Below are 25,470 nucleotides of genomic sequence, written 5' to 3' on the forward strand. Positions count from 1 at the left end.
GAGAGAGCGAGCGAGGGGGGAGAGATTGAGAAGCAGAGGGAGAAAGACCCATCCATCATGCAGCCTTGTATCATTTCCTTTGACACATCATTTTCAGCTACTCTAAAGGAAAAAACTCAACCCTTTTCCTGGTTCTCTGACCGAAGCGTGGCCAACCGTGGGGCGCTGACCCACGACCGACGCAAACGCTACGAAAAAAAAAAAAAACCCCGGAAACCTGCAACGTCTCCTTTCTGTTTAACGTTATTCACCTACGCAAACACATACACAGTCGTCCTCTCTCTATGAAAACAATGTGACACCTAAATATGTGGTGGATTTGTTCTGGATTCAGATCTTAATGGTGTTGAATGGTGGAGCCGAAGCATGGAGGTGCTGTGTCAAATCTATTATACTGTAGCAAAGCAGAACATCTCACCAGTAAACAAAGAGAGTATTTCACCATTTTGGAAGCCATTTTAAAATGCAGTAGTGTTTGACATGGCGAACAGCGCTATGCCATGGACATGCAAGGAATTCGATATGACAGATGCACACAGTGTATAGAGAGAATGAAATTCGTTATCTACATCAGAGAATTACGATGGAATTCACAAATGTCCATTTGTGAATTCCATTAAAGCAATAGTTAGCAGCACCGTACAGTAAATGGAATATGGTATTCCAATAGATACATGTTCAGTATATTTCTGAAACACTCTCAAAGGGAGTGCGGTAGAAAGCTATCTATAAATTATATCTGATTTGGTTTGTTGATTCAGCTATTGGGATTTACAATGTCAGTGTGAATTGATAATGGACGCTGTCCAAGGACTGGGGAAGTATCTAAATGCATAGTTTTGTTAGAAGTCCTCCAAGCCCCTGGAAAGTATTGAAATTGATAACCACCCTTGGCTCCTTGTTAAACACAGCACGACTTCCTTCTGTACCAGCACTTAACACTGACCTCCAACAGGGAACAAAACAGACAAATAAATATTAAACCGTAGCAAAACAAAAGTCTTGCGGAGGTATTTGAGCCATACCATTGAGGGTCTAGAAACAAAGAGTCTTAATTTCCAGCCCCAGGCAAACAACTGAAGGGGAACGGACTTCACTTCCATTGAAATTCCGGCTAAGACACCCCGACAGCTCGGCGCTCCCGGCTCGGCGCACACGTTCCGGAAAACAGGAGCGTGGTCGCAGGGCGAGGCCGACAGGCTTCAGTGAAGGGCCAAGGCTGGAAACCCAGCCTAATATCCCATGAGTGCACCAAGCTGTGACTGGAGGAGGCAATGGTAGTGGCCATGGCTCCCTGGAGTGTGATTGGTGATTGGACAGAGGGACTGACGAGACTTCCCTGCCTTCCCCCACAAGAACACCTCCCAGAAGACAGAGCAGGGGACCATTTTGTCGACCATCGTCCCCTCACTGGGCCAAAGAGAGACACAAGGCACCGCGAGGCCTTGACCTCGGCTGATGTGTAGCGAGTGTTTTGGGAACAAAATGTCCGCTGCCTGTCCCATGGGGACCCAGAGGCGACTATGTGTTTCTGCTCGAGTACATAGCAGCACAGAAGGAAGTTTGGCCCTATGTGCACACACATAACATGTGTGTGTCAACTACACATAGCAGTCACATAGCAACTGGGATAATAATTATCTTTCACTTGCTCTTGGCAACTGGCATGTAGTAACAATGTAATCACTATAATAATAACATTGAAGTAAGATGTTATTACACAGTGATTGGGTAATTGCTTTGTAATTACATGATAACGGACAGAGTTAGCTATTTTTTGGGGTTATCATACAAGTGGAACAAGGACACTGACTACGGTGACCATAGGGGATGGAGCTGTCACCAGACACTCTTTCCTTATGGATGGGTGGGTAGGTATTATCTTAATTGAGTCTCTAATGGCTACAGTTTAATCAGTCTGCATGACATTCATTTCAATAACTAATTCAATGGCATTAATAACAAGGGTGCCATGGCAGTTTGAAATCGCATTCAATCTACAAGCTATTTCAAACACTTTCCCCTGTTCAAAACAGTATGCACAGCTGGTGGTAACGATGCAAAGTCCCTCAACCGCTCACAATAGAGAGTATTCATTATAGTAACTACAAAGGAAAGTTTAATCAAGCAAATTAATTTTGGGGAGTCGCGACTGAATCGCAGATTACAAATCAGTGTTAAAAATAAGCATGCAGATTAGTGGTTACAAGACTTAGACAAAATAACCCTTTTGGATTTTCACTATATTTCTCTCTGCGTCCCTGGTACAGCAGTAGAGAGTTAGGGAAAGATCAGGGCGAAGAGAGGCATTCTTCGTTCAATAATGACCAGTAGGCCAAGGCTGGGAGAAAACAGTAAACAACTAGACTAGCAATTAAAAGGTCTGCAGTTCTACCTTTGACACTAAGCATGGCTGCATGTCCCTTGCTCATGTCAATAGGCGTATCAGATGAAATGCGGTTGGGCTAACTGGTAGCTGGACTAATCAACAAATACAATAAAAAAAAATAGTCCTTTTCCAGTCAGAGAATAGAAAATGAAAATGCCATCCTGAGTACCCACAGTACAGTACCAATCCTTATAAGACTTCTAAAAATAACATACAGCATATAGCTTTATAGCACAGCACTGTCAAATCAAGGTCCTGAGGGACTGCATAGAGGGTGTGTTGCCTTTCACTGCAGGCCACAAACATTTATATTCCATCTCTTTTATTTTTCAAACTATTCAGTCTTGCTGACCCAACAACAGACCTCAGTAATAGGGAGTGGCGCCTGGAAATAACAGAGACAGACATCACACCTTTACTAAAATGAAGTTTGACACCCTTGATACACATGTTGTGTCCATTTCCTAATATATTGTGTTGTTTCACCTGCAGTTCAGCCTGTGATTTTATTAGACAAAGAGAAGAATCCACACCCTGCAACACATTGTGACAGCGTTTCCACCTGTCTTCATCAGGTCTCCTCCTCAGGTCTCAGTCTGTGAGTTCCAGTGCTGCTTCTCCCCTGGGTTAGTGAGGGGGCTGAAAGACTGGTTTTATCCCAGAAGATGAAGTGGTCAGCAGCTCAGCGATGGGAGGGAGTGCCAGACACCCCGCGGTACAACTCCACACTCCTGCTGACACAGGGGGAATCCACACAACACACAGCCAGAGGTGGGCTACACACTGGAAGGACACGCTGGGATTATTAGAGCTTCAACACTCTTCACAAAAACTGAAAAAATAACTGTCCTTGGCTCACAGTGATACACTGAAGTAGGTAAAAAAAGCTATTTGGGGAAATATATTTTTTTTTACAAAGGGAGAAGTGGAGAGTTTTTGTTTAGGTGTGCCTTTCATTCGCCCTGTGAATGTGTGACTCATGATTTGGTCCAACGTTTCTCTTTTTCAAATGCTAATTTAGTTTTATCCAGATGGCAAAACTAATTTCAGGCTCTGCATGCATATATGAAGAGTCACTATTGACAGATAAAATATAGATGGTTTTTTTGGGTTGTGTTGTAATTTCCTTCCTTGCATTATTTTTTGCTCCATTCATGCTGGCCTAAAAACACTTTTGTATTCCCTGGAGGAAAAAAGAACAAAAATGGCTCAACAGAAAATGGTTTTGAATGAAGTGGTCCTTTTCTGCTGAAAGAGCAGAGGGAAAATACAGAGGACAATCTTGCAGACACAGATTTATTCAACTACGCTGCTGATTTTCTAATCCCGGGTTTCATTTTGATAGTTTCTTGACAGACCTAAATTTCCTTCATATTTGTAGTGTCTTTCAGATGCTCACCATTTTGCTGCCTGTGCAACATCCTCACTGAAACAATAGTGATATCAGCAGAATACCATATTGGAATAATATGACTGAAATAAATCCATACCAGTTTCTCAAAATATTGAGAGGGTTGATATTTTAAAGTAAGAATCATGGAAAAATCCTAAAAAAAAGCCTTGTTCTTGAACACAGATATCAAGGGAGTAAAATCAATGTGATGTGGATGTAAAGACTGTTGTTACCATAGCACACTCTCTCATCCTTTGTTTTCGGCCATATTGGTACCCAACCCTCCTCAGTCGAAGGTGCCATACCGAAATTTAGCAGAGGAGCAACAACAGTAGAGATGTGTTTCAATCATTGAAAGCATGGCAGGGATTTCAAAGAAACGTTTCCCACTTTCTGGCATCCATTTGTTTTCCCATTTATCTACAAACTGCTGAAAATCAAAGATCTGTCCGCTGCCCATGTACCACCCCTCGTGACAGCAATCAAGACACTTTAAAGATACAATCAACCAAACTTTCTGATTTGAAGTCAGAGAAGCTGGCTGGCAGACAAACAAAGAATTACTTTGGACCACCTAGCTGTACTAAAGATACTTCCTGTTTTAGAAGCCTCTAATATGAATTTTCAAGACCAAAAATCACCTTGTTTTACATGACCAAAAAACAAGACAAGACAAGATGTAATGTAATTGTTTTTAGGCTTATTCATGCATATTTAGATTGAAGTTATGACAGATACAAATTACGACAGATCAGTCGTAACTGAAAGGTAAAACGATTTGAAATAATTGCCTAGACTAGATAATCTATCAATCCACTGTATCTGTCCTTACTTTGAGATTGTTGGTTGTAAAATGAGAGGCACAAAGTAACATTTATACCATTGCAGAGTTCACGTTACTTTTCTATTGTCTCTAAATCATAATTTCTTCCATTCTTACTTCACCTCTACTCTACTCACTTTACCCTCACCACCCTCTGGAGCAAACACAAACATCATGCGGTGACATACAGTATCATTGCCAATATTGAATATCATTATGCGGCCTGGGGGGGTCCAGTGGTCTAGCACCATGACCTACAGTGCACACATATGCCCATGTCGGCATGGGTTCAAATCTGGCTCATGCCCTGCTGACATACCCTCTCCTCCTTACTTTCCTGTCTTTCTTTACTATCGTTATCCAATGAAAAATATAAGAGTGGGACTGCCTCACTCAAAAAATAACCTTTACACATTTAAAAAAATATATAATTATACCACATTCATGAATATTTTGAAAACTAACAGTAAGAAATGTATAGTTTTGCTAAATGAATTGACACATTCAGGATGACTCATAAAGACATTGTCATTCTGAGAGCCAGTCAGTACCTGTACGTACAGATTTCCATTACTTTATATACCCTCACTGTATACTTTTTGACAACTGTGTGTAATCTGTGAGGCTGTGTCTGGCACCGCAGCTAAGTCCCTTGTAGAAATGTGATGTTGTTATCGGAGGGGACTATGCTCTATCCTACCCCCAAAGCTTAGTGAGCTGTCAGGTTTGAGTCCCTATCAGAGCCCATTGATTTCCTGTCACATATTCCGAGGATGTGCTTTTACATCCCATTTTTACAATGGAGCTTCCCATAACAGCCCCAGATGTCAGTAACCAATGACAACACCAGGAAGTCCATGTCCAGATATTGATTTGTGTCGACGTGGAGAATTGTTCTTTATTTAAATTGATCCTGGTTGAAGGTGCCAAGTGCTGGGTTTCATAATCTTTAAGGGAAACTATCACACTTAATGGTGAAGGAGACGCAGTGGAGCCGATATGAATTGTCATTCAGTGACAGAGAGAGGCAGTTAATGGCACTATTACATTTGATTGTGGGAGATTTATTGGAATTGCTATTCCAAGTACCAATGCAGTTGAGAATTTTCCAGACCTGACTGTCAAATGGATTTCAGCCGTAGCATTTATCTGACCTTTCCATCACTCAATTCTGCTGTCAAAAACAGTACTACGGGGGGCCAAGTGCCTAAAATGAGTGATTTGATGAGAGACATGCTGAGAAATATGATGGAAATGATCAATGTAATTACATTACATGTACAGAATATCAATGCTACTGGATGGATACAAATAGCATACTGAGTGGAATTGTTTAAATAGTGACATACTGTAAATTCAATATTTTCGAGATAACATTCGAGGTAACTACATATCAAAACAAATTGAATTCAGGTAAATACTCTCATCAACTAGCCAAGACATCAAGTCAACAAAAGCTGAAACGCTTTTTCATAAATCTGCTGTGTTCTGAGAGCACAATAAATAGGTTGCAATATCCATGGAGACTGGCTCTCATAATGGAGATATACAATAAGCATGCAGAGGACATTGCTTGTGAGAATAGCCACAATCTCACGGCTACGCCCGGACATTAGCAGGAGTCATTAGGCGCGTTTAAATGAGGTCGTTAGGCTGATGAAATGAGGCCGTATATTTGAGTTCGGAAACAAAGGCAGAGCCACCATTCTTCATTGTTACGCAGTCTCTTCTGAGTTGAGTACGCCATAACTCTTAGGCTGAGGGAGGCAAGGGCCTAAAAGATATTTTGCAGGGGCAAAAGTCAACTGTGTAAAGAGTTCAAAATAACCACTATCATTGCCAAATAAACTTTAATAGTAGCAATAACTCCCATAACAATTTCATTGCACTTACATTTGTATGCAAGACTTGATAATACAGCCATGAAGACGCAGTAATTGGACAGCAGTTTTTCTTCCCTCAAGCTGAAATTATATTGAAAGAGTTGAATGTGTAAGAGGCTGAGAACAGGCCCCCCTGTTACAGAACCAACAGCTCTCCATCACGCAGAGATGCGCTAGTCTATACCCACAGATATCTATACCAGCTAAAGCCTTAAGCCGTTCCACATGTAGTCAACTCTAACTCTCAATCCCACTCTCCCCCAGCCACGTCCAACACTCAGAGATGTCCTCCACCAGGAGTTCTCCTTATCGCACCACTCTCCCAAACAACCCAAATACAGTCAACTGTTATTAATTAACCTCTCATTTAAATCACCTGAAAACCCATCACGACAAAAACATCAGGACGTCACTGTTGAATTAGCTGCATGTCTCATCTGAGAGGAACAACAGATGGTCCAAAACCAGTCAGAGAGGACCCCAAAGGGATGAGTTTGACGTGGGATGAGAGTGAGATGAGTGCAACCGTGATTCACTCATCATGATTCAACCGTGATTCCTCCTCAACCACAGAGGACAACTGCCATTCTATATGACAAGGCCGCTGGGGAGAGGGTGGAAATTAAGCGGGAGAGAGAGAGAGAGAGAGAGTGAGAGAGAGAGAGTGAGAGAGAGCTCATTGTTTAACACACATCGTTAAAGCTGCAGCGAGCCGGGTGACCTCGTAAGCCCAAACACGGTGAAAAATGACAACACTTTCCACATTTAGAGACAAATCCCATATTAATGCTCATCCAGGATTATGGTCTGATTAAACACTACTCTCATTAAAAAGTTTGATGGATCAGCCAGGGGTGATACAGGCAGAGATGTGCACTAGCATTAACAATAACAACTCCTCACTGGTTAGTCATTCTATGTGTGTTTCACAGTCTGATGTTCAATGATGAAGCCCTACTGTATACTGTGAGGATTATAAGAAAGGCCTCCAAAAGTGTCAATGCTGTCATAGATCTTATGCTGAAGATAATGAATTATTAATTGAGGTATCATCGCAACCTTAATACATAAATAATTATGAATTTTATTTCTGTTATGATATTTTTCCCTATATTTTTGCCCAGTTCTGTAGCCGAGCGGAGCCCCATTGAAAGCCTGGCGTATGGTAAACAGCCCTTAAATTAGGTCCCTGGCCTTCCAGCTTAGTTATCTGCAATGATCGGAACAGTGTGTGCTGCTTGAAAAGATCCATTTTCCCTTTGGCACATCATTTAACATGTCTCATTTAGCAAGGAAATATGCAGGTCACACATCCTGAGAGCTCTGGTCACATTTTTACCTCACGTAATACCATTCTAAATTATTTGAATAAAAACAGTGTGTGTGTTTCAGTGTGTTACCATGTGATAAATATTAATGTCTTCTCTTTGAACAGAATAAATCAAAAGTCGGGGCCTAAAGCAGAAAAGGAAAAAAAAACATTCCCAGGTAATGATAACTCCACCTAGATCGTTGAAGGGCACCTGATTTGTTTTGGAGAGACAGAAACAAAGGGAGGGTGGTTATCAGCACAGCTACCAGGAAATGGGAAAGCCCAGCACAGTTGATGGTCTCCTCACTAAGTCTCATAATGGGTCTGGTATGCCCTATAATGGATACTGTACTGTATGTATAATGGTCTTCCATTTTTAAATAGTCGCATAAGGCATACTGTATTGAGGTTTAATTTTCATTGATGGGTAAATATTACTCCAAATGGTATCTACAAAAATCTAATGTCCAACAATATGAGTTTACTGAGCTCTCTGTTTCTAAACCTTTGACAGTGAGCGCTTAGATCTCTTTGCACGTCACTATGGTCAGCTCTTGTAGTAATTGGGCCATCTTTGGAGTGTGGTTGACCAGTACTGGGGAACAAAGCTGTAAGTAGACCCCATCCACATGCTGGCCAAGGTCTGACCTTTTCATGGGAAAGATACAGTAAGGCTCAGAAATGGCAGCCAGAGACAGCCCACTTCTGGCCCAGAGTACCTGGGCCACAACCGGATGCCGGTAGAAAACCAGATCTAGGTGGTAATTGTTCTGTAACCTTGCTAACAGTAGGTAGGGGCTTGCAGAGAAAAACAACCACATAAAGAAGGAACAGCAACAATGCAGAATTTGTTGCCGTGGTTTCTATTATATATAACACTGGATTCAATCAACAGCTGTCATGTATTAAATGATTCAAAGATAGCTTCAGAAAGCAGGCGCTTTAAACACCTCTCTCTTTAACCTTGTCAATGTAATCATCGTCTTGAAAGCTCAGACACTCCCACTTGTTCTTTCTCACATTTCCTCTCTTCTGCTAACTCAATAGAAACAATGCTGTCAGCCTGACTGTGCAGCACAACATTTTCTGTCTTCATATTGGCAGAAAAAAAGCTGAAGAGAGATGACAATGTTCCTTATCACGCTTCACAAAGCTGAAGATAATATTTCTTCCAATTGACTATTTGGTTGTTCCGGAATATACAGTGCTGCTTGAAAGTTTGTGAACCCTACAGGGATGGTCATTATTTTGGTAAAAAATAACTTATAAAACCTTTATCTAAACCCCAATTCATAATAAAACATTCCAAATAAAGGACAGAAACAAAAAAATATTAGATATTTTCATTGTTTATTTAACAAAAGTGGTTTATTTAACAAAAACTCAGATTTCATGCGTGCAAAAATATGTGAACCATGTGTGAACCTCTTCAGTCAATAGCTTGTAGCACCTACACTAGCAGCGATAACTTGGAGTAAACATCTCATATAGCCACTAATCAGTCTCTGACATCTGTTTTGAGGGATTTTTGCCCACTCCTCCTTACAGAACTCAACCAATTGAGTGAGGTTTGAGGGGTGCCTAACATTAACTGCCCGCTTCAGGTCCTGCCACAGCATCTCGATTGGATTTAGGTCAGAACTTTGACTTGGCCAATCCAAAACACAAATCTTCTTTCACCTGAGCCATTATTTGGTAGATTTGCTTGAATGCTCTGGGTCATTGTATTGCTGGAAGACCCATTTTCAGCCCAGCTTTAGCTCCTTGACCAAGAATCTCCTGGTATACCTCAGAATTCATGATTCCCATAATGATGTGGAGTCGTCCAGGTCCAGAGGAGGAAAAGCAGCCCCAGATCTTGACATTCCCACCACCGTGCTTGGGACTGTTGGGATAAGGTTCTTTTGGTGGTAAGCAGTGTTGGATTTTCGCCAAACATAGTCCTTTTGATTGTGACCAAAAACAGAAGGGACTTCCAGAAACCTTCAGGCTCGTCCAGGTGGTCTCTGGCAAAGTTAAGATGGGCAGGTTTGGTTCTTTTTTGACAGCAGAGGCTTCTTCCTAGCAACCCTCCCATGAATGCCAATTTGATTCAGTGTTCTTCTTATTGTTGAAGCATGCACAGTTACCTGATATGCAGAAAGAGAGGTCTGCAAATCTCTAGATGCTATCTTTGGGTTGGCTTTTACCTGATTTATTATTTTTCTTGTGGCTCTTGGTGATATTTTGGAAGGGCATCCACTTCTAGGCCGAGTTGCTGTCATGTTAAATGCTCTTCATTTGTAAATTATTTGCCTCACAGTGGACTGATGGAACTCAAGTCTTGTTGAGATGATCTTATAGCTTTCCCCAGACTGATGTACTCTCACTACCCTCTTCCTGATGTCCTCTAAGATCTCCTTTCCTCTTGGCATGGTGTGTTTTGCATTCACCTGGATGGGTAACACAAAACTGACCAGGTTTCTTATTTTTATTTATCAGAGTCCCGCTCAAACAAAAAGATCTTTCATTTGATTGGTACATTTGGTACCCAATTATTTACGAACCTGATTCTACTTACCTACTTGATTTAACCAATGCAACTTGGGGTTCACTTATTTTTGCACCTGCACTAATTTATTTAGAATTTAGTTTTTCTACTACACGCATGATTTCTTCTAAACCAACATATGGAATTGGTAAATATAAACCTGTTATGTCAGATAAAAAAGACTGGTTCTGATTAAATAAAGATGTCATGGTAATAACTAAAAAAATCTATAATTGCACAAGGGGTTCACATACTTTCAAGCAGCACTGTATATGATTTAATATTAAACAGCCTTGACGGCCCTGCAATGAAAAATGATTTGCTGCTAGATATTGCAAAGAATGTTTACCAACCAATTCAATGATTTCTGCCAAAGAAAGTCTTTGTCTTTGCAACTATCAATATTCATTACAGTATCTGTTATTGTTGTGGTTCAAAGGATAATGCATGATAAAATAAAATAAAAACTTGCCCCACAGAAAAGCTGGAAGTTTAGACTTGAAAATGAGGTTTTGTCTGATTGGTGTGTGAATCTGCATCATGGTGGTGGTTGATCAAAGTTAGAAGGTTTATTTTGTGACGATGAAAGATTCTTTTTAGCAAACATTTTTTTTTACATCCTTTCAATTTTCCACTCCCCAGCAGTATCACACAAAAAACACTTAAAGTGTCGACTAGTGATGCCTTTATCAGAATTAAGTATTTAATAGTACTGCCAGCAGCGGTGTCCTTCGTTTGAACAGAATATTTGCATTTCAATTTCACACTCACACCTTGTTACAGTTCATTTTCCCTGAAAAGAAATGCTACTGAAAGATATTTGCCACATTCTTGATGATGATTGGAAAACCAAGGAGATACCAAAGTGTGTGAGGTCCAAAACTTGAGACCGACAGCAGAACAGTGTAGATCAAATCAACACACCACTGGAAGGGTTAACAATAGATCTCTGACTGTTAACATTTAAAAGCTGCACAGCAAAAGAAACAACTCTGCAATAAATCCTGCCCCTAAAAATAACACATGCAAGCACTGAATACTGATTGTACTTCGGTCGCGTTTGACAATATTTATTGCCCTTTCCAACGCATGCACTTCTCATAACGCCTCATGATGAAATGGTTCCAATTCCAATTTGACCTTGAAAGTGTTCTCTTTCTGCTCAGTATCCACAATAACACGTAATAATGAGTCGTGCAAGGAGTGTGACAACTGAAATGTCACCACGAATCAGCTTTTTATTCAAAATCATGGCAGGTTGAGCATGGCAAACGCAAACAAAACCGACAAACTCCCTAAACAGAACTGCATTGTGAGACCGAGGGGTGTTTGTTGTTCTTTGAGCACAACTGAAATATGACTCATAAACTTCGGCTGACATTTATAGCTCACGGTAATACTACCAGTAATGGATCAAATGAGCAGGAGTAGTCGTCTTGGGGGAGGGAAAGTGGCGGCGCAATCATCCTACACTAAATTCTCAAGATGCTAGCGTCAAATCACATGCCGAGCGACTCATGCTCTCTCCTCTCTCTCTCTCTCTCTCTCTCCTCTGAGTGACAGCCCTCAAATACCATCTGGTATTGCTGGCAGAGTGCAGGGCTGAATCAGACCGCCAGGACCACTGAAGCAAAGACAGCACTGGTACAGTGCAGAGATCAACGCAGAAAAGAACATGTCACTGGCAACACAACCCCACTAATGAGTGTATTGATATTATGAGCTGTTACTTTGAGAGTAATGATGGGTGAAGATTTACATTAATTTGCTCTTTTATTCAGGTACTCTAGTAAGACTGAAACTACTCCAGTAACAACGTCAATCTAACTTCATTACGATGCAATAACAATGCAATTACTAAATTATCAGTACTAGTATTTAGCCTCATGTTGATGCAATGTAATTACAAGAGTAATTAATTCAAGAGTGACTTAATGAAATCCTAAATATCCTGTGTATGATTAATGATGAGACAATAAAAAAAAAAAACACAGCCAATTAATGATACTTACTATTCAGACTGATGTATATCTAATCAATTGGCTTTAATAACACTTACAGTATACTACAAGGATCAAATGTGTAACAAGTAAATGGTCATGTGTGGCTCAGTTGGTAGAGCATGGCGCTATACCCGCTGAGACCATACAACATATACAAAAAATGTATGCTCAATATGTAAGTCGCTTTGGATAACAAGAGTCTGCTAAATGCAATTGTATACAAAATATAGAGCAGCCACCACCCATTACTTGTAATATATGTAAACATAAGAGAGCAACATTTATTTACGGAGTGTATACAGTACAGTGGGTTTGTCTGTGGGTTGTGAGTGTATACAGTACAGTGGGTTTGTCTGTGGGTTGCTGGGCTGTGTGACTGTGGAGCTCATAATGAGAAACACCGAGCGCTCAGTCATTTGTAAGCAGGAGTTAAGGTCAAAACGCAAAACGGGATGATTGAGTCACCCCCAAAGTCCCCATTAGAATTTGCATTTTAAAATATATCTATTATTTATGTGGGTATTATTCAAATGACAGGCCGAGGTTCCCCTGAGCACAACGGGCAGAGCAGACCCACAGCAAGTGGACGACTGAGAGAAATAGAAAGGGAGACAGAGAGAGAGATAGAGAGAAAGAGAGAGATAATATATAATAAAATGAACTATTGTCTGAGCTCCATCATACCTACAGTCTGTTCTCTAAAAAAATTGTTTTAATATAATTGCCATGAATAGGTATGAAAGGGGCTAAGATATTGGGCGATTGCCTAGTTATGGCCTGAACCGAGCTATCATTAAAAAATCGCCGTGGCTACTTTCTCAGCCATTAGACCACCGATTTTTATGCCATTTCGTATGTCTGGTCACAGTGCTAATGTATACACATCCCCTGAATATTGAAACAATTAATTTAGCCATTTTCGTTTACCAGGTACCTTAAAAGAGTTGCATTTTTCACAATTTTCCTAGTCAGACCTACATACAGCAGTTTCTAAGATACGGCCCCATCAGGTAATGTCTCAGAGCATTGCATTGAGACTGAGATATAGTTTTTTATTAAATGTATAAAATATCACATTCCCATGCCCATAGATGATGTATGGTGAATACTCAAATGCTAACTGTATTGATGAATGCTAGTCTAACATGATCGTTCCAAGATACAGCAACAAACAACACTGCTGCTAGCTGCTGTGCTGTGACAGCTGTTGAATGTACTGCCCCACCACTAGTCATTTCAAGACATGAATGGATGGATGGATCAGAGCTTGGCTACGAAAATAAACTAAAAAGTTTAGTAAACACGATGTGGTGTGATTACAACTATTTTTGTAATTTTGCCCATAGCTAACAACGTTATTATCGTAGCTGGCCCCATGCCTAGCCTTTACCTAGAGGGCTAGCTATATGTAGCTATAGCTCTTCAGATTGACAATAGCTAGCTTGCAAACTCAATGCATAAAGTAAAAGAACACCCAAGGATGGATGTAAAAAGTTTCTTGAATTAATCAGTTTAATAAAGCAATAACAGGCTAGTACTGTCACCACAGCCCATGCCAAATAAAGCCAATAACATTGCAAAGCAACAGCAGCGAGGCTCAACAAGGCTCAACAACAGTTCAGCCTTGTCCCATCCTGGTTCACACCTGCGACATTCATGCTGGTCATTCATGCATTTCATTTGTGTTGGTCAAATATATTATGTCGCTATCTCACTGCCGGTCTATTGTTGCATGTTGATAGTTCTTAAACATTTTTGCTTTTCTAATGGGATTGTTTCACACGATAACACATTTGTGTCATTTAACAGCAGATCACCTTCCTGTGTTTTTGTTTTCGATGAGAAGTTATGGCTTGTCAAAAGTCAATCCTGGATGTTGATTTGGGGGCTTCTGCTAAAGTACTTGTGTATTTTAAGGAAATATTTACAGACCATGTTTCTTCTTTGTTACACAGTGATTGATAGAACAGGTCCAGGAACATCTTTACATGATCTATGAATAATTACGGTAATCTTTGTGGTAGTGAGCTTTAATATCACACAGGGAAATGTTTATAGACAGGAACACATATTTCAAGCTTCTATAACCTTATTCTGTCACAAAGACATGTGACTGTACCCAAAACAGTGAACAATGAGAGGAAAATAATGCTGTGTTACATGGACTGAGTGCAATCTACAGTACATTGGACTAAATGTTTGAGAGAGGCTTTGAATCCTAAGCAACCTCCCCAGTGGTGAGTACATGTTTTTTTTAAGTACAGTAGAGAACCTTGAAAACCTTGTTAGTGCATCGATGAAGTTATGGGTGGTGGTGCTCATTTTGAATTTCCTCTCTTTTGCGGCTTTTGACAAGCCATAACTTGTCAAAAGTTGTCACTTAAAATGCAGTTTTTGGTCATTAATTATACAAACAGTTGAGTCTAAGTTCTGCATTGAAAATCCAATTACATCAAAATGTGTCATCAACAAATGCATCATTAACTCACCGTTCTATTCCATCCATGGTGAGGATTACACAAACCTAGCTCTCTCTATGTTTAATAAACAGGGTTTTAATGATGTCATTGTGATAAAATCATTTAGACAAGTTACACGTTATGTCTGTGTGCTCTGTGTGCATTCTGTATTCCAAATTCTATGTTCTGTGTTCTGAGTTCCGCATGGGGAACCCTCTGGTCCAAGCTGATCAAACATGCCCCAAATCCATCACAGATACCAGCTCAGACAGGAAAAAAGAGCACACAGTCAATTGGATATTGATTTTTGTCTCCCAGAATTTCCAAAGAAACTTCTCTGAAGCTTGTGGGTGACGTCTGTTTTGTGCATCCAGTTGGAAACACAGCCAAGTCAAGCGAATATGTTTCAAAAGACATGGCATTGGCGGTTATTTACAATCAAAGAAAGTGCAGGCTGTTCACTCACCCCTCTCTTTCTGAGGAGAATGAAAACGTTACTGTTGCCAGGAGTCAGACTCACCCCTAGGCTTTCAGACCAAATCATCCTCTGTAATTGCTCATTCAGTGGGCATATTCATTTGCACAAATGTAGCATTGGCAATGTAAGAGCAAACAAAAGCAGAAAACAAATGAGGCCTATTGTTGTGTGTAACAGATGCTTGGCGCGCCCACAGAGCGTTGTGTCAAAGGTGTAAAACATCTCAAAATTAGGGGGAGGGGGGGACTTCAGCAAGAAATTGTTTACCTGTGCATCCATAACACAATTCATTCTGTCTTATCAGATCTGAAGCTTTGGAAATTTGATCTAAACGATATTTCCCCACAGCATGATTGATGCTTTGAATCTGTGCATTTGCTATCAGCTTTCGGACAGAGTTAACCTTAAGGTGGTGGTGGTTCTGAATGTCAACCCTTTTCCACACAGACCTTTTAAAATGTCAGCGCTCTTTATTCTGCCCTTGTGGAACAGGAGAGACAAAGGGGGTGGTGATGGGTTGGGGGGTGGGGGGGAGGAGGGGGCGGGGGCGGGGGGGTGGAGAGGGTGACAGATAAGAGAGCAGCTTTTTCAGGCTGAAAACCAAATGACATACAGTCAGCTAGACTCAGCAGGGAGTTCATTTAACACTTGAAGGGGGATAGGAGCACTAAATGTGGGTCCTTGAAGGGCTGGAGAGCTGATCCGCTCATTTGCTGATGTGCTCAATTACATAGATGGATGAATGGCAGCCTAGACAGGAGAGTTTCCTCCTCTAGTTTCACTGAGCCCTGAATCGACTGCTGAGTAAAACTACCCTCCAATAACAACAACTTAAGAGCCTGGGCCGTGGACCGCACCAGCATGAGCTCCACAATAAACACTTCTTTTCCAGGGGAGAGTAAGTGTATTTATTGATGATCTCTAACCCAACTTCTGCTGTGGCCCCCCCAACAAGCCACTAAGTCATCATGATCAATCATGATAGCCCTAAATCACGGAGGACACAAACATGCAGTGCTTATCTTGTATGGAGGTGTTCATTGATTCTTAAAGGGCAGGTGGGCGGGTCTGAGGGTCATGTTTAGACTAGAGAGTCTAACCTCTGACCCTGCACTCTAACTCAATGATGAAGCGGTATGGGGCTGAGGTGATACGTAGTAGACTCTCTCAAATGACAGCAGCAACAAGAAGGATCAACGATCAGAGAAGACAAAGCTTGATGCCGGCTTCTCTCAAAGACTCAAACAACAACAAATCTCATATGACAACCTATTACATGTAGAGCACACTACAGTACCTCTGACGACCATATGCTGTATGTTTCTATATGGACCTGTAGTGTACTACCATGTAGGTTGTCCCGTGGGATTTGAAGCAAGTGTTTGAGTCTTTGAGAGACTGGAGTCAAGCGTTGTCGTCTCAGATCCCCCTGTGTCCCGTAGCAGCTGTCTCCGGGCATCAGAGCCGCGCCATCGCTATCCTATATTACATCTCTGCCACTCAGTGCCAACGGATCAGCAATCCAATTTCACACACGCACGCTCACAGGGAGGCAACGGCTGACGTAAGGATGAGGATCTACGCCTCGTCAAGGACGGGAACATGTTTGAAGTGCAGAGAGAGAGAGAGAGAGAGAGAGAAAGAGAAGAAAAAAAAGAGGTAGGTAGGAGGAGGAGGAGTAGACAGAGAGATACAAAGACCCAGAGGAAGAGAGATAGGGAGGTGGAAGAGAGATTGGGAGGTGAAGGGAGGTGAGACAGACAGAGCTGGGAGAGCAGTGGAAGTGGTTTCTATCATTGCGTTACTGTAAAGACCATCAGCTGCACTTACAGTGAGGAAGTGCAATATAAGCCAATGCTGTTTCATTTTAAGTTTAAGTTTATTTGAATCAATAGTGCATTTTACCCAAAGGTCACAATATGGTGTATAGGTAATAAAAAAGTAGCCTACAAGACAAATATAAAATACAATCCAAAACTTTATAACACGGATTGCATAGAATCAAATCTAGGGATATATCATTTTTCTTTTCTTTCAAATACATAAAGTACATTAGAAATACAAAACAAACAAAACCTGTGAACGGACAAGTGTGTTGTCTCAGACAGCAGAGGGTCTGAGTGGCTGTGTAGCTCAGCTCCCACACCCAAACCTACCACAACGGAGTGTCACTACTATATGTTAGCAAATAAGTGTTTGTGTGTTTAAAAAAAAGAAGAATATGGATCTACAGGTATATACAGTTGAAGTACATCATATACTAAGAGGTATAGCTCTTATGAGAACAAAAGGGGTTTTAGCCTGGATTTGAAAGCCTCCCTGACATGGATTGGCAGACTATTCCACAGCAGAGGTGCTCTGTGTGAAAAGGCCCTGCCACCTGCTGTTTGTTTTTTACATTTTAGGGACCACAAGTAGAGAGCATGTGAGCGAGCTGTATCCTGGACTTCTCATATCCATCTCTGAACATAATCTACAGCATAGGATGTAACTAAAGTTCACAAGAAAGAGAAAGAGAGTGAAAGAGCACTTGTGTGATGATGTCTGTGACTTGTAAATACACCTTTGTTTACCGAGTGACGTTCCTCCTCTGTGCTGGTCTCCATTCAGCCAAATCCCAGACACACAAAGGCCCTTGTGTTTCACAAGGAGAGACGATGTACAGTATTGAATGACAACACGGCCTGTCCTTTCAAACTGAGCCTACTGAAAAAGCACAGTCATTGTGGGCAGATAGAAACATCCTCTGTAATTTCTCATAATAGAGATTTCAATCTGATATCATATGACTGCTTATTACAGCGAACCACCAAACCAAACATCAAGATTGGAGCCAGTCCCGGTGGAGTGCCAGTGGTGTGTGTGTGGCATGTGTGTGCACAGGTGTGTGTGTGTGTGTGTGTGTGTGTGTGTGAGAGTGCTTGCATACGTGCGTGTGTGGGTGTGTGTGTTTTGGAAGCCTGTTTGTATCCTCTCCCACACAGCAGAGAGAAGAGCAGAGCAGACACCCACAGGCTCCTCTGCCCCTTCTGCCAATAACATGCATGAAGCCCCTTTGTGAGGGCAACAGAAGCCAGTACAACCAAACCACACTGCCAGAGCTCTGGCTGTGTTTTATTTTAAGACCAGAGAAGTTTCCGGTTACAGAACAAAAAACAGCTCTACTTTTCGGGCTGGATTAAAATCAGGGTTTGTTTAAAGGATGAATCTAAACAAGTGGTGGATAAATGTGATGGGATAGACAGACGTGGTCGTTCGTCTTTGGAACAGACGGGCAGCTAGGATAAGACCCCCGCCGACAGGAACATACAGTACATCCAGAAAGAGAGGATTTGGATTGGATGAATGCCATGGTACAACATTCTGCCATGAAAAGATTAACGAGAGAGACTTTGATAAAAGATGCCTTCACCTTCACCTTGACCTACACTTGGGAGTTTTGATTATTTGTTGTAATCTTTTTCCACTGAGCATTATCAGCTTGTTCCACGAAACGCCTGAAATGACAAAACATGCACTACCATACTGTACAGTATGTGATCGGAGAGTAAAATCCTGACATCAAAGCTATGACCTCTACAATGAGTTGTATATTCAGCCATGTATAAACCAGTAGTTTGAGAGGCTGGTGGAGGCTGGTGGTGGCAGGGATGTCAGATTTTTTTTTCCACAGGTGGTGCACTTGGACCGTGCGGTGGACCGTTTAAGGAACAAAATAGCGTGGAGGGCATCTGCGAGTCATCTACCAGGAAAATGTGTCCCTCTGTAAGCGCGTTTCGTGTAATTGGACATAGTTTTCAGCAGTGTGCTCTTTAGGTCTTTACCTCTTTTTAACTTCATGCCTCCGCTTCCACCTCTTGCTCTGTCTCAACTTGCATGTAAATCCAACTATCTGGCTTTCCATTCTGATGAAGCGTCATGCTTTTTTATAACCAAACAGCCTGCAATTAACTTCAAACAAAGTCCTCTTCATGATTTTGCCCCGACTCCCTAATCACAGAGTCGGGTATCAAAGTGTCTCGAGCGCTCGCTCAGATTAACACTCTCCAGCGCAATTGCACAGCCACTCTGATGACGATAATTCCCTGTTGTAATATCAAAGTTTTGTCCATACAACTTAATGATGTCAGTCACTGCAACCACTGTAGCTGATAAATTGTCCCTTCTTTTATAACATTTGCAACAATTGCTGTGAGCTCGTTTCCACCCGTCATGAGCTGAAAAGAGAAAAAGATGTTCATAGCAGAGTGACAACAACACATTTTTCTAGTTGTTTTCCCCAAGTGGCAGGGAAGCCAATACACCATTTCACTAATCAGTAAAACACGGCAATCGGTGGCATGTGAGTAGCCTATTTGTCAGCATCTAGGCCAAGATAGAACTTCATCGTCACAGGACGAGCAGATCTGTCTCCACAAACCAACAACAGTGTCCTATCCAACGGTGCTTTCCTGTCAGGTACACCTGCCTGAAATTCGCGGCAGTCATCCAATGCGCTTTTTGTGTATTGCCCTCGCATTTCTGCTTTCAAGCTAGAATGAAATGCTTTAATGCAAGTACAGACCTAGGCCTTTAGTTTCTTTAAAACCATGGTCTAGAATAATACAATTGGAGTTTTTAACCGTAAGCGGGAGTCGCATGGCACCCCCGCACTCCTACTTCCACCATCTCTGGGTAGAGGTAGAAATCAGAGGACAGGCTCATTGTAATGCATGGAATGGAATGAGGATACCAATGATTTTGTCCTCCGATGTCTACCTCCACCAGCCTCCCCTGGTACAAACAAATTCCCATCTTGACTGTCCTTTGCCCAGTAGATTTTGTCCATGTGACAACGAGCAGCTCTCTGACTGAGGCGTGCCCTCTTCTGTCCTTGATTACCAGGACATGTGGTAGCGTTGCTCAGTCTGGTCTCAGAGGAAACCCCTACTGTAATGCTGCACACATGCTGCAGAGAAGAGGCTTCCAGACCCTGCAGCTTGGGCTATTTTTTTTTAATAATCAGAGAGAGAAAGAGTTAGATAGACCAGCAGCACAGGGGAGCACAGACTATGACCTTCGAAGATGCAGTCAGGATTCAATGTAATCAACATATGAATAGTAAATTAAAATTCATGGCTACGCGCTAAAATGCGGGAATAGGATTTCACTCCAGCTATTAATATTTGATTTAGTCGACTTCTAAAGAATCCCAGAGACAACCCTTGGATTTGCCCATCTCCACTTCAAATTTAAATGCCACTGAACAAGTGATGAAATGACAATTCATAAGAGCTAATTAATCAAAGACACACACAATGTGTAGTAACCCCCATCCCCTGTTCCGCGTCCCCCAGAGAGAAATAAAGAAACTGGAAATTAGCAAAATGCATGGGTCGGATTCTGCTTGGTCTTGTTTTTAGCCATGCACTTTATTCCAGACCATAAAAAGCTTTGCCCAGATAAGGATTACATTTACCATAAATATTTTAAAATATGTTTAATGGCCAATTAACTTGTGTCCAGTTTGACATAGGAAAATTGCCCTCAGAATATCATTTTGAGCCTTAAACAGAGACAATATTTCATCAATAGAAACACAATAATGTTTCAAACATTCTATATTATTTATTCACAAGGGGATGTCAGCTCTATTTTCAGGGTTAGGGAATTTTGATAATGTCTATGTTCAGTAAACATGACTAATAAATAAAGCCAATAAATGGTTTCTGCATTATTCTACTATTGTATGGTCCTTTTCCATCTCAAAATGTCATAACAAGTCAACAATTTATTAGAAATAGAATACAATAAATGAACATCTTATTACAATTACATTTTTCAACTCAACAAGACAAACAATAGCATAGCATAAATAAATAATTTATCAAAGCAGCGAGAGGCAGAAGCCATATATTTATGCAAGGTTCCCCTGAATCAATATATCTTTCTCCCCTGGAACGTTTTCTGCTCATGGCAGTTTCCATAGGGAACCTTGTCATTCTTTCCTACCACAGGGTGTGAGTCTGTCGGCTTTAGAAATGTAAAGTTTAATCTTATCTGGATATTCCATCATTTGACTGAACTATTGTAGAAGACTTTATCTGAGCCTAATTCAAAAACCATTCTCACACGCCTCCCCCTCTCACTCTTTCCCTCTCTTGCTACCAGCTTCCCCAGTGTGCACTGCCTTTTTAAACTTTAATCATCTCACTTTCAATAGGTTTCACTGCAACCTCGTAGCAAGGTTATCACACTTTTCAAAAATAGATCTTTTTTTTTCTGCTTCAGACGTAGCCTCAATAAAGATCATTCATATCTTTTTATTGCAAGGTTCTTTTCTATATTTCTGTGCCTGTCTATCCAGACAATAAATTTGGAGTCCATCTATGGCGGTGACATTTCCATGGATATTCCAAGTAAACCTCCACTCAGAGGTGTGTTCACTTAAAACGAAAAATAGTATGATTTGTTCACTTCACTGGCCTCTCTTTTTAGAGAAAAGTACCATTTCAATCGTGTCTAGTGCCACATACTGTACAATATTACACATCTTTCAGCCTTCTATCATCCATCACAAGGAAGCTACACCAGGTTGCTTTCAGGGAGGTATAGGCCACCGAATCACTAGTGAGACCGAGTGTGTTATTTTAAACTGTCCCTCTTGTTGATCTGTGGTGTCTGAGAAAGGCAGAGCAACCTGCTGTTCTGTAGATACCACGTCGCGGCTGACACAGAGGGGGGTCTGCTCCAATCCCTCATGTAGCTGACCTGGCTGCAATCAATGATAGACAAGGGCACGGCTGTGCCATTTGGGGTGGGTGAGTGGGTTGGTTGTGTGTGTGTGTGTGTGTGTGTGTGTGTGTGTGTGTGTGTGTGTGTGTGTGCGTGTGTGCGTGTGTGTGTGTGTGTGTGTGTGTGTGTGTGTGTGTGTGTGTGTGTGTGTGTCTGTGTGCGTGTGTGTGTGTGTGTGTGTGTGCGTAGGTAGGCCAATTAATGAGCTCACATTTTTCATGTTATCTAACCGTTATATAATCAGGAATTAGTATTTTTCTTTTATTAATATTTTTTCATGGGAGTCCTGGGCAACAACCGCTTGATTGTCTCTGGTATGTACAAGAAGGAACACTCAAGGAACACACTGTATCAGTTGAATCTGAGAGAGCAACCTCAATTCTACAATGTAGATGCTGCATCTAATATCTGCAATAGTATCATAATACCTCAACAATAATACCACCACAGCCGGGCTTACTTTGTGCACAAGAAACCAGTGAAAATATTTCACTCCTCCTGAAGAGGTTAAACGTATTCATCAGAGAAAGAGGGATTTGCCCTCTCAAACTAGGGCATTAGAACGCCTACTAAAATACCCTCATGTATCAATGGGATTTCCGTGGGAAGAAGGCTTTCTCTGGAATATTAATATTAGCCTCACCAGATGAAAAGGACATGGCCTTAAACCATGTAAATCCTCATAAATACTCCCAAAAACTCAATAATAACAGACAAAAAAATGCCTGTCTGATTCTCCAAACATTCTCTTAGTCATTATCGATACAGCGATACATCTTCTGGAGGACAGGTGAAATTGGTTGCTCTCCTGTTGTGGGTAATTGCTTGATGAATCCATGTAAATGAATGGTTTGTGTCACTCCCCGTGAATTCAATAAAGCAGATTGCAGTGCTTTCTCTTTCACTAAAATCCCACCGAGTGTCTTTAAACCACTATTCATCAACAGACAATGAAACAGAGCCGTCAACAGCGAAGGATTTACGATATCTGCATATGCAGGCGCGGAAACAAAGCGTTGATAAATAAAAAGTAAAAAAAAAAAAAAAGTAATTATAAGTAAAAACCAGACCCGGATAAATAACGAAGAAGCACCTCTAAATTAAATGTCGTCTGTTGTTCCATGTTGCTTGCCATACATCATGATGGAAGATGCTGGCAGATGGTGTTCTCCCGGTCTCAGCGCTTGACTTACTCACGCACCGCCGTCCATGCAAACCACGGAACCAACACATCATCTGATTATTTCGAACCAGGGAACCAACATATCATGTCTGCAGTCATAGCCGACGAGAGAAGATACACACAGGCAGGCACCGATACACTTCATACACACAGACACAATGGCTCTGGCCCACAGGCTCACGCACGCACAAAAGCACGCACACACACAGGCGCAGACACACACAGGCGCAGACACACACAGGCGCAGACACACACACGCGCAGACACACACACGCGCAGACACACACACACACAGACACACACACACACACAGACACACACACACACACCGACACACTAACACAACGTGCCCATGCACGCGCACAGATGTTGCGCTGCGTCTCCTTTCTTTGTCTGTAGCGGGCGCGCCCCTGTGAGGAGACGGGATCAGCAGAGAGACGTCCTCACAGCAGAGATCAATAAGGGCCTGTCAGCTCTTTAGTGTAACGATGGCTGGACTGGAGACACAGGGATGCGGGGGTGAGAGGAGGGAGCTGCATCGCTCTGCCGGACACACTCAGACTAGAACAGCTTTGATGGCAGATGACAGAGAAAGAGACAGAGAGAGAGTGAGTCCTCCGGTGTCAGCCAGCTCTAAGGCCCGTGGATCTCTTCCAGGCCGTAGTTAAAGGAGAGCCGATGTTCTGGGTTTCTCCCTTTTAAACACCACTCTTCTCTCATGTCTGTGTTACAAGAAAGTTTCAAAGACAATACTGAGCAGAGAGGTCAGTCTGCATCTGGGGAGGGATCTGCGTAATAACACGCGCACGTGCACACACACACACACACACACACACACACACACACACACACACACACACACACACACACACACACACACACACACACACACAAACACACATTCATACACATTCATACACATTCATACACACACACATTCATACACACACACAAATTCATACACACACACACACACACACACACACACACACACTGCATAATGTGCATCCAAGTGTACAATTCTGACAACTTCAGACCTGCGGTGCTGATGCTAAATGTAAAGCAGCCAAACTGAGCGGTTCTAATTGCCCTGGCAGCCATTGAGCGCTGACAATGGCCATGGTGGGAGTTGGTGAGAGCCCCGGATACATGTTATTATTCACCATCCAAAGAAGGCAGAAATGGTGCCAGAGCAGATTTAGCTTTTCTGTGGTCAGTGAGTTTACTCAGGCACCTAATGATGAGCACTTAGGAGCTAAATTACTGAAGCATTGTTTACCGCTGGTCTTGGCAAGGGAAGGGGAAGACGAGAGAGAGAGAGAAAGAGAGGAGAAAACCCTGCCGATAGTCACAGGCCAACATGAGTGTGGAAATGCCTTGAGCCCTCTGAAATTAAATGAGAGAAAACTGATGTGATCTCGTGAAGAAGTGTTGGACGGAAGATTAATGCTTTTGGTGGAGCTCCATTTCTCAGATGTACACAGTAGCTACAGCTACCTCCTCAAGGCTTGAGGAGAAGAGCTCTTTGAGAGAACTCTTTTATGTGCTCTTCACAGGTTGAATGTAAACTTAAGAGCTCAAAGAAGTAGGCAAACCCCTGATTCTAAATGGGTAGCAACATACACTGTATGCAGTATGAGTTGGTTAGCCTCAAACACTCATGAATAAAAATTGGATTTTTTTTCTTATTTTTGAGACACGATAGAATAAGCTTCTGGATTTATGCAAAGAAGTTGATCATAGGAACATTCTAGGGTACATGGAGATGCTACCTGCCTCTCTCGACGATGGCCAGACTGAGAGCTGCATAAGCACCTTAGGCTTGGCCCCGCCTCAACCGCTGCCTCAGGTCATTTACATAATGATGGGAGAAAAATGAGCTGGGAGGAGGAGAGTGAGGACAAGCCTGCCATTTGGCAGAGAGGGAGAATGAAGATGGAGGTAAGCGGTTTGGCGGGGATGGAGTGTTTGGGGAGAAAATGAGGTGGTAAAACAGAACGGAGAGAGAGAGAGAGCGGACACACTTTGAGAGAGGAGGGACTGAGAGCACAGGGAGTGTACAGGAACCAAAGCAGGGAAAGTGGGCAAAGGAAGTGTGCAGAGAAAGTTGAAAGAGAGGAGAGAGAGAGGAGAGAGAGTAGATAGAGAGAGAGAGAGAGAGAGAGAGAGAGAGATAGAGAGCGTGAGAGAGAGAGAGAGGAGAAAGAGAGAGAGGAGAGAGAGGATGGAGAATAAAGAGAGCT

General features: G+C 41.9%; 1 protein-coding gene across 1 annotated transcript in view; it reads right to left on the minus strand.

The window, feature by feature from the left end:
• Window positions 1–25,470, minus strand: part of klhl29 (kelch like family member 29) — a gene marked incomplete at its 5' end in the record, with an annotated part of 117,578 nt that overhangs the window by 91,743 nt on the left and 365 nt on the right.

The sequence above is a fragment of the Argentina silus genome, assembly GCF_951799395.1.
Source record: "Argentina silus genome assembly, chromosome: 17".
Lineage (NCBI taxonomy): Eukaryota > Metazoa > Chordata > Actinopteri > Argentiniformes > Argentinidae > Argentina > Argentina silus.